Below are 11,384 nucleotides of genomic sequence, written 5' to 3'. Positions count from 1 at the left end.
GAAAAGCATCCACCACATTTACTAAACTCAGCAACACGTGGAAATCAAAGACATACAGCACTACAACAAAACAGGATTTTTAATTCAAACATAATATCAGCCATAGGCGTCAACTCCATGGGTGCTCCGGGGCTGGAGCACGTATGGAAAAAAAATAGTGGGTGCTCAGCACTCACCAGCAGTCCCCCCCCCCATCAACTTCCCAACCGCTGGCAGGCCCTACCAATCAGCTCTTCCCCCTCCCTCCCAGCGCCTCCCGCCCACCACGATCAGCTGTTCAGTGGCATTCAGGAGGCACTGGGGGAGGAGAGGAGGCACGAGGGCAGGGTGCATTTGGGGAAAGGGGTGAACAGGGCAGGGTGGGAAGAGGCAGAGCAGGGTGGGAACGTGGAGGAAGGGGAGGAGTGGGGGGGCGCCTGAGGCAGAGCGGGGGGTCAAGCACCCCCGGCAACTCATAAAGACAGCGTCTATGATATCAGCACTAACATACGGCTGTGAGACTTGGGGATCTACCAAAATGTTAGACAGAAAACTAGCTGCCTTCAAAAACAAGTGTCTATGAAAGATTTTGGGCATTGGTTAGAAAGATCTGAGAGTCACCGAACAGCAGCTTGTTTCCACTAGAATAAGAAGGGAGTGTTTGATGTACATGGGGCATGTACTCTGGACGCCAACATACAGACTCTCCCATGAAGCTGTCAAGTGGAAACCAACTAGTGTGAGAAAATGAGGGCACCCAAGAGAAACTTTAAGAAGCTGCTGGAGCAGGAGGCAGGCCTAGTGGCTAGAGCAGGAGCTAGTAGGCAGGAATAGGAACCCAGGGTCAGAATGGGAATCAGAAGCCAGATGCCATAGCCAAGGGTCAGAGCTAAAGGCAGAAATCAGGAATCAGAGCCAAGGGTCAGAGCCGTGTTCCCTGGAGCTAAGCAAGGCAGGAGCAGGGTTAAGTCCAAAACAGGAGCAGGACTGGAACAAGGTAGGGGCAAGGCTGGGAATAAGCAAGCACAGGAGCTATTGCAACTGTGGCCAAATGCTTTGAGCAGCCACCAAAGTCTGAATGAATGTCTACATTGCAATTAAACAGCCCTGAAGCCGGAGACCTATAAGCAGCTGTTTTGGGTTTTTTTTTTTCACATCTCACACATGTTAATTTCCTCACAGAGGTGCAGCCCCTTGTCACCTCTCCTTTGAAATACTACAATGAGCTCTGCCTGAAGACCACATGGAAACTTCAGCTGGTACAGCATGCAGCTGACTTAGTGAGGTTTCCTGCAGGGGACACATGATTCCCATGCTCTGTGTGATCTGCCCTGGCTTCTGATTCATTTCTGGGTATAATTCCAGCTGGCAATTTTGACCCATAAAGCTCTACAAGATTTGGGTTCTGGCTCAGAGACCATCTCTCTGACTGGGTGGCCAGTTAACAGGTTTCAGGTGTAAAAGCCATGTATGACATGCTGACACCTCCCAGCCCAACTGTCTCTTTGTCTGCACCAGTCCCCCTGTCTAAGAGACCACCTCACTTCTAACCCCATAGATCCTACTGACTTTATCTCATTTCTTACTAATCCCTGTGTCATTCTTCCCTCCCTCCTGTGCCTGAGCTAGCTTGCCTATTGCTGTTTAATCACTGTACATGTGCTAAGGGATAGATTTGAGTAGCCCCCTTTTCAATTAAAATAGATAAATGAGAAAAGTTGTGCTTGTGACATCATAACTTGCTTTGGAATTTGCTCAGCAGTTAGGCGCATTTAATAAGGATAAACCTGATCTCAGCCCTGAGGAAAAGGCTCTGTATGACACTTGGTTTTGGTCACCAAGAGCACATTTCATCCCCAGGAATTTGATTTATCAAACTTCTCAGACGGTAGCTTCCAGGGAACTCCAGTACGGGGCAGCATGCCCCTAAATGGCATATGAAACTGAGTTGCTTGCTTTACTCCAATGAGACAAGTATCCTACATTCCCTTGGCCTCTTCTTCAAGAAAGAGCCTAATGTGTGCAATGTACAATGGGAGCTGCTCAGATGGTGCTATTCACCAGCAGAGGGCGCTCGTCTGCACGCTATACAGTGGATTTAAGCAACCAATGAGTAGACTGAGCATGACACTTAAAAAATTGATGGGAATCCCATAAGAAATTAAAGAGAAGGATGCACTATGGTTAAGGCAAGAGTGTGGGAATCAGGAATTCTGGTTCTGACACTGTCACTCAGTGAGATCGTGGGTCACTCACGACTCTGTAACTCAGTTTCCCCATCTATAAGCTGGGGCTAATGCCACAACTTTTATAAAGCACTATGAGATCAGCAGGTGATATGAGCTCTGCACTATTAGATGAGCTAAATGTATTTTATAATGGTCTCCATGGTGGGGGAGATTTGAGTCTATCAAAATGATGAAATCTCCTCAGATCACTTATATCCTGAGTACATTTCCTTCTCCTACTCCAGAAACAGACCCCAAATCTCCCACTTTTGTGCTATTTCTCTTGTACCTCTGATGCGACCAGTTATACCAGTTATATACCAGTCACACTTTCTGAGGGAGACCATTTAAAAAGGAAGGAAGAGAAGAGCACCTTCAGGCATGATTGTTTCAGAGGTAACACCCCAGTTTAGTTTAGATGCAGGCTATTTTAGAGAAAGTATTTCTTAAATGGAGGATTTTCCACTGGAGCCTGGGGGATGAGGGCTAAAGACAAACTCTGTCTTGATTTAGAGTTGGAATTCAGGGGTTTCTGGGAAGGAGGGGGCTAGTATCTTGAAGGCCCATATCCTTCCCCCTGGGACTTATGAGATGGAGCAATATCCCAGGGGTCTACTCTTGCTACCCCAGGGGCTTATGGGAAGGATTGGGGGCAGTATCCAGGGAAGAGGAGGGTCTCATTTCATTGTCCCAGGGGCTTCTGAGATGGAGGGGCAGTATCGGGGGGGGGGGGGGAGGAGTGGTCCCTGCCCCAGGGGCTAATATGATGGATAAAGGGCAGTAGTCCATGGGTCTATTCTCACTGGCCCAGGTGTTTCTGTGATCGAGTGTATGGGGGTGGTATCTCTGTGCCCCTGAGGTTTCTGGGTTGGAGGGTATGGGGACAGGGGTGTCCCTGAAGTTTCTCAGAGAGTGAGGTGTTTCAGAACCAGGGTTTGGATTCAGGCCCTTCACTAGTTTGTACATACAAAATGTTGAATGTAGAGTGTAGAGCGCCCTCCTGCACATACCTTTCCCCCCACCCTTCACCCTTAACATATCCCTGTTAACTCCCTCTACTTGTTCATGGATGCCCTCCCACCTCCCGTTCTGGAGACAACCCCCCCTACAGATAAGAATCCCAGGTTCAGTGGAAAGATTGTGTCTCCTGGTCAGTGAGTCACCTGCTACACCAGCTGCTGTTGGGAAGGTGATAAGTGGAAAAAGGATATAGAGGTGAGCTCTCTGGGGCTGAGAAATGTGGTGCTCATGCTGCAAGGCTTGGGGGACACGTCCCATAGCCAAGAGGGAGGTGAGGGGAAAGGGTCTCTCTCTCCTGGGTGGCATATCATGCAAGTCAGGAGAGCGAGGCAGCCTCCTTTTCTTCTCTCGGGGGCCATGTCTGCACCATAATTTGCACTGGTGCAGTTTACCATGTCTTGAAACAATACCACATAACCCTGTCCATCTCAAATGATCAGCAATGAAATAGTTAATACTCACATTTAAAGTGTCCCCATCATGCTGTCAGGGACTTTTTAACCCAGACGGCATGGTTCGTTGTCTGACCGCAGAGTGAGAGACAGGCAACACCAGCAAGGTCCAATACAAGCTCTTTATTGAAGAGTGCACACAACAATAGAGAGCGGCCCGTCTCCTGAGAGAACCAGCCACGATTACAATAACTAGTGAGATTATATAGACAGTTCCGTTGCGTCATAGTTAAAGCAACCCAATCCCCCTTTATTAGTTAGAAAGCTTCTAATATTCATGCATATCTATCTTCTTTGACACTACAAACAATTCGTGATGCCTCAGCAACTTCTTATGAGCTTTGTTGTCATGCACCAGAAACTAGGAGAAAGGAGGGAGTTAAGAACAGAAACAGGGAGTGGAGACTGCAAGTCTCCATATGTCCAAACAAACCGTTCCTAGTACATTTGGTACAAGAATACGGTCCCCCCCTTTATCTCATTCTTTGAAGCCCAAGCAAGCATGTCCTCATGTTTCACAGACAGGAATGGCCCAGCAACTACAGTTAGCCTAACTTTGGCTAAGCTGGCCAAACAACCTGTTCTATACTCCATTTTCCTTGGACCTAACAGTGCTTTAGCATTAATGCCCTGGGGAGATGAGTGGGACTCAGGGAGCCCACACCTCTCTGAATCCTTGCTTCAGCCTGTCTGCAGCCTGAGGGCACAATTACACTGGGGGAGGTGGGGATTTAAAGGCTGTACCTATACGGATGCATCTGAGGTGGGTACAACCACCACCCACCACCCAGTATGGAAGCCATTGTACCAGTGTAAAAAGGGTCCTGTGCAACTCACCCCATGGGGGTAACCGTGTTTGGAACCAGTTTTAACACAATCAGGCCACACCCCATGGGCTACATCGGGGTAGGCAACCTATGACACACATGCCAAGGCGGCACGTGAGCTGATTTTCAGTGGCACTCACGCTGTCCGGGTCCTGGCCACCAGTCCAGGGGGCTCTGCATTTTAATTTAATTTTAAATGAAGCTTCTTAAACATTTTAAAAACCTTATTTACTTTACATACAATAATAGTTTAGTTATATATTACAGACTTATAGAAAGAGACCTTCTAAAAATGTTAAAATATATTACTGTCATGCAAAACCTTAAATTAGAGTGAATAAATGAAGACTCAGCACACCACTTCTGAAAGGTTGCCGACCCCTGGGCTACATGCACGCATCACGTGGGCTGGAGTCGGCCTGCCAGCCAGTTTAACCCCTCTGTACTAGGGAATGTCTACATACACCTCAGCTCTTTCCAGGACACATACAGCTAGTGAGTAAACCAGGGTGCTTTGGGTGGAGAGGTTCAGGGACTGGGTGACAGCAGAGAGGGGTTATATGGCTCAGGGAGTGAGCAGGGCAGAAGGAACATTCTGTTTCATCTGTGTCATTCCCAGCTGATGTGGGCACTAAAGGAAATCTTATGGGAACACTTTGCATTAGCACAGCTCCTTTGGCTGGGGATCTCAAGTGATTTACTATCATGAATTAGCAAAGCCTCCCAATCTCCTAGTGTGGTAGCTGGAGGGGGTAAAGAGAGACAGGGAGACGAGGAGGATGGGAAGCAAGAGAGGAAGAGGTGAAGGAGAAAGGGGAAGAGTGAGGGAGAAAAGGGGGAAGGATGGAATTAGGAGGTGAGGCGAAGTATTTTACCTCTTTCTCTCTATGCCTTCTTCCCGCTCTTCCCACCCTCTTCCTACTCTCTCACGTTAAAGACTGTCTGCTGCCCCATAGTGGCCATTTTAAGGAATGTAATTCCAAACTCTGCTACTTCAGAAATTGTGTCTCTGTGGTCTGTGCAAGTGTTTGTGCACACACACACATTTGTTTGTCTGAAAAGTTCTTTTTAAATGGACTTAAAAATCTTTCGTTGCTACCCAGGAGGTGCCCTGGCTTCTCAGAAGTGTCCAGTAGACAAAGAACTTGGGGTCAGTGATCTCTACCCCATAGTAATCCCATCTGGAGTTGTACTCTCAGGCTATGTCTACACTACGGGGCGGGGGGGGGGGGAGCGGGTCGATTTCAAATACGCAAATTCAGCTACGGGAATAGCGTAGCTGAATTCAACGTATCTGATCCAACTTACCCCGCTGTGAGGACAGCGGCAAATCGACCACCGCGGCTCCCCCGTCGACGGTGCTTACTCCTACCTGGGCTGGTGGAGTACGCACGTCGATTCAGGGATCGATTATCGCATCCCGACGAGATGCGATAAATCGATCCCCAAGAGATCGATTTCTACCCGCCAATCCAGGCGGGTAGTGAAGACAAGCCCTGAGATGGACAGGCCTCTCTCATCTCAGGGCCACAGGCGCTGAGTTCAAGATACCCACCAAGATTTGGGGCTTGTCTACATGCAGAGATGCATTGGTTTAAATGTAAGGTGTGATGTGAAGTTGATTTTGTTCAGCTCGTGCAGAAGGCTGTGTGGACACTCTTATTAGAGAGACAAGGTGGGTGAGGTAACATCTTTTATTGGACCAATTTTTGTTGGTGAAAGAGAGAAGCTTTTTAGGTACACCGCATGGACGGCAGGTATAATAGACCTGCTGACGGACAATTGGGCCACAGTCCCCCCACCTTTCCGGAGACCTGCACCACCTCCTCCACTCCACCCCTCAGCCCCGAAGGTCCCCGCTGATGGGGCCAGTGGCTCAGCCTTCAGGGGTTGGAGGAGCTGGCGCTCGGGGAGGCTGACGGTGGCTTGGCCCGGCCCGACTCTGCTGTGGGGGGCAATCAGGGGTGGGGTTGGCCCGGAGCTCGGGGAGGGGATGGCGGTGGCTCAGCCCGGCACTCGGGTGGGGCAGCGACTCAGTCTGGTGCTGGGGGCGGGGGAGCATGGGTCAGGGGGGCAAGTGGCAGTGGCTTGGCCCAGTGTGGCTGCGGTGGGCGGGGGGTGGCTCGTCCGGTCGGGAGGGGGGCCCTCAGAGCTTTTCCTTTTACCGGGTTGTGTGTGTATCAAGGCTCCAGTATGCAGGTGGGTGGGGCCTTGAGTGGAAGGGGTGGGGCTGGCGGGCTAGCCACTCCAAAGGGGGGGTTCACCCGCCACCCATGGTACACAGAGCTCTTCAGACCTGGGAACTGTACTCAGACTGTCACAACTAAATACAAGGTGGATGCAGCTCAGTGCCTGGTTTCAATGGGGGGTAGTTCTACAGAGACTGTTTTTTAGCTAGAGAGAGAGTGGTGTAGGCTAGGACACTGGTGCTCTCTCTGCTTACTGTGCGTTTCCTGTCCAGGAGCGTGTGAGCTGCTTGCACACACTAGTGCGACCAGGGACAGTTGCCGGTGAGCCTGGTGCCAGCCCCAGTGGCCTGACATGCTGCTGCTTTACCGCTGTGGTTCCTGGTGAAGCCCTGCAGCTCCGTGGATATCCATTTTATATCCATGGATATCCACATCCACAGATATACATTTTGTACTCTCTCCGTGCATGCTCTATGAATAGGGGCGGGAGTGGGATTTGCTCCTCTTTCCAATGCAGAAGCTCATCTAGCTCTGATTTGCTCCCTGCCTGTCCCTTCTGCTCCAAGTACAAGGAATGCTTCTTCAACCTGCCTTCTCCGAGAGAAATATGTGAGCAACTTAAAAAAACCTGAATCCAAAACCCTACCAAAACACAACACTCCACTCTATGCACAATTCTCCCACTGCAGAGAGGATGAGTGAGAGAATGAACCATGTGTGGCAAATATTAGCCATGTCATTTAATGCACCACTGGAAGGCACTCAGCTACTACTATGATGATTAAGCCAGTATAAGAACTCGAATAGAATAGAATAGACTTGCTGTCTTTTCTCTTTATGTTTCTCCATTTTCCTTTCTGTGGCCTTGTTTCTCTTTGCATGTTTCTATCCTTTGAGTGGCTGTGTGCCCTGGATGTGCAAGTATTGCCAAAATGAATACATCAAATATCTGAGGGCAGATGCTGCACTCACTGTGAGCCCAAAGTAAAGTCCAAATCCTGATCTCACAAAGTCAATGGAAAACTCTCTTGGTCTATGATTTGGCCCTATCTCCACTGAGGAGTTGCTTCCAATTTACACCCAAGTAATGGAGATCAGAATCTGGCCCAACGGGACAGATTCATCTTTGGTGTAACTCCATTAATTTTCAGTGGGCGTTCCCATAGGGATTAATTTGGGCCTCTGTATCTAGGACAGGATTTCAAAATAGGAAAGGTATTTTATAAACAATTTGGCAGATTCACCTCTCACAGGCCTTGCTTACACTAACATTTTTCAACTCTCCCACCTTTGCATTATTACTGCTGCAGTAGCAATAATGGAGGCACTAACGTAGACAGGCCGCCAACTGCCTTTGGCATTTTAACCACTGAGTCATGGAGATCTGCTCTGATTAGGTTTAGATGACACAATGATCAAAATACCAGTGGTCTACAATAGTGGCCTTTGCTACTGCTGGTGAAGCTGCAGTGGTGACTGGGCAAGAGAGGGAAATTTGGAGAGGAATGCTAGTGTAAATATAAACACATTGATGTGAATCTGGATTAACCCCATTACAGTCAGTGGAGTTACTCTGGATTTACACTGGTGAAACTGACAGCAGAATCTTGTCATGTCTGTTTCTCATTCTCCCTCTGATCCTGTCTACGCAACAGAAATAACCCTGGTTATACACATTTGTGCCCAAAACATGTTATAACATGTTGGGTTATTTTGGCTCTGTGGATAGGGTGCAGCCATGTTAAAGAACCATGGTAGCAACTAGGTGCGACTGGAGTGAAAACATGACTCCCTGGGGCCTGGTCTACGCACAGATTTTGTTCTGATAAAAACTATTTTGGTTAGGGCTGTAGTTTTTTATTGAAATAGCCAGACTGGTACAGCCCCACATGTGGACAGTTATACCGGTATAAAGTGTGTTAAGTCAGTATAGCTTATTCCTCTTCCCACACTAATCAACACTGGTGTAAGCACTTCTATACTGGTATAACTGCATCCACACTTGGGGAGTCTAGTGCTTTAACTATGCCATTTTATGGCTTTTTCTGTCCACACAGCCAAGGAAAAGGCATGTTTGACAACATTCTAATCTCGCTGGCTGTGGTCATGTCTAATCGCTCTCTCAATATGGCCTTGTCGAGGGGCAGGGACCATCTTTTGTTCTGTGTTTGCACCGGGCCTAGCATAATGGGGTCTTTAGTCCATGACTGGGACTCATAGGTGCCATGGTATATGGAAATAACAATAATAATAATAATAACAACAACAACAACTCAAACTAGCTCTCACTATAAAATCCTAGTGGAGACAAGGCCCACGTAGTTGTTAATTTGATGTCGCTGGTCAAGGCCAACATTATACCCGCACCTGGAGTGGACCTTCACTTTTAAAATTTTATTAAGATGATGTTAAAAAAAAATCGTGAATAGAGTTTGAGCATAGAAGTTTCTGGTTATCAGGGAATAACATACAGATTATCGAGGTTGCAAAGTTTGGTTTAAGATAAAGTGTCATGAGGAATACATAATCTGCAATATCCCCGATTGGGAGTAGCTACATCAAGTACCAAACTACATCCTCTGTCTGTCTCTTTCTCTCTCTCTCTGTTTTTTTCTCTCTTATCTTTCGCCTCTCCCCAGTCATCCATCTAAATATTGTAAACAAAAGCAGGTAAATCTCCTTCTTCCTTCAGTCCCAGACAACATCCACCTGCTGAATCCATTCCACGGCCCTTGGGCTTTACCATCCTCCCTGCCTCCATTCAGATGGAGAGCAGGTGAGAACCAAGGAAGCCCCAGGCTCTAGCACTTGCTAATCACCCATGAATGCCGAGGTGGGAGCCAGCCTCAGGGGAAGGGACAATGAGGGTGAGGGCTGGGCAATATGGGGAACCCTGCTTCAGCCCAGAGGTGCTGGGTTTGAAAGAAGAGCCCCACAAAATCAGACAACAGCCTCAGCAAGGATGAGCTCAGAAAGAACAGGAAGGGGAATATATGAGGTTTCCAACACCAGAGTGGCACAGGAGGGACAGACTGACTCACCCAAAAAGCATGTGCTAAGTACATGGGTTTGACTTCTGTGCTGTGCTGAGCATACATGGGCACAACATCACCTGCAGACTCCGTGTCCATTTATGCCCACTACAGCAGGAGCCAAAACCATTCACTTAGCACATGCTCTTCATTAGTTCTTTTCTGATCTGCATCAGTCACCACAGGGTAAATAAGATCAACCTGGGTCAGTGCTTGGATGTAGAGATGTAGGGAAAATGTGGGTGCTGCAGAATACAGTGTGGATGACTCCTTAGGGAGCAGGTTCCCTCTGAATCACTACTAAGACCAATGCCTTGCTTCAGGGAGTACAAGGGTTACTCAGTAGGGGGCGCGCTTTCCCCTGAACAACCACTAGCCTGAATGCCCCAGTGTGGACATAGGGTTCATTGTACCATCTTTTGAATGAGAGATGAAATTGAGGCTCTGGCAACTCAAGGGTTTGAGAAATCTCCTGGTACTCTTCACAAGAGTAGGAATGTCCTGGTATTTCAACAGGATATATATAAACTATTCTTTATTGTCTGCCCGTAATTGTTTGTCTAGTGTTTCTGTGTGCTGTTAAACTACCACAGAGAGGGCAGTGGTGAGAGAATGATCTTGACCCAGTGTGTACAGCACCTTGGGATCCCTCAAGCTGTAAATCACAGGAGAAATGTGCCATATAACGGTTATCTGTGTAACAAATCAGCTACTTTACTCACCTAATTAAACCTCTTTTTTTCTGAGCTTCTGGGGAGAGACATTGGAGGTTGTGAGTGCCAGGGGATACCTTCCTTGCACACGCAGCAATCCAGTGGTAACTTAAATATAACTTTTTTTGGCTGAAGGTTTGCTACAGCTGTTAGTTGTGCAGATGATATTCCCACTGGGAGAGCACTAAGAAACTGTGGGCAATACTCTGACTGGGCAATGGAGGGCAATGTACCTCCAAGAGAATACACTCCTGTTTAATTCTGCATGCCTAGCAGGACTATATTTAAAGGAACAAAGGCTAGGTCTACACTACCTGCCTGAATCGGCGGGTAGAAATCGACCTCTCGGGCTCTTACTCCACCAGCGGAGGTGGGAGTAAGCGCCGTCGACAGAAAGCCGCAGAAGTCGATTTTGCCGCCGTCCTCACAGCGGGATAAGTCGGCTGCGATACGTCGAATTCAGCTACACTATTCACGTAGCTGAATTTGTGTATCTTAAATCGACTCCCCCCTGTAGTGTAGATGTACCCTCAGTGGAGCATGTCTGGGGTATATTGGGCAAGTACTTCCAGCAGCTCAGCATGCCTAACATCATGGAAACGGTTTGGGAAATGGATCGTGTCCTGGGTTTAAAGGGAGCCCCTCCAGAGCTTTGTCTACGCTAGGAAATTTAGGACCTATAATTGCCCACTGGTGCAGCTCCACTCATGCTGCCAGTGGTGGAAGCTGTAGCATTTGCAACTCTGATGGAGATGCACTGGTGCTAGAGAGAAGCTGGGGGGAATTCAGGACATCCTCAGTGTAGCCATGGCCCTCGAGGTCACTTCTTGCCCCTCTGCCCACAGCTGGTGGAGGATTGTTGCCTACACTTTATTCTGCAGGGCTTTGTCCAGTCCTAGCTCCAAATAATGCTGTTTCCACGCCTTCCCTTGGGATGGCTATTC

The sequence above is a fragment of the Malaclemys terrapin genome, chromosome 1, assembly GCF_027887155.1.
Source record: "Malaclemys terrapin pileata isolate rMalTer1 chromosome 1, rMalTer1.hap1, whole genome shotgun sequence".
Lineage (NCBI taxonomy): Eukaryota > Metazoa > Chordata > Testudines > Emydidae > Malaclemys > Malaclemys terrapin.
This window is presented reverse-complemented; position numbering follows the sequence as displayed.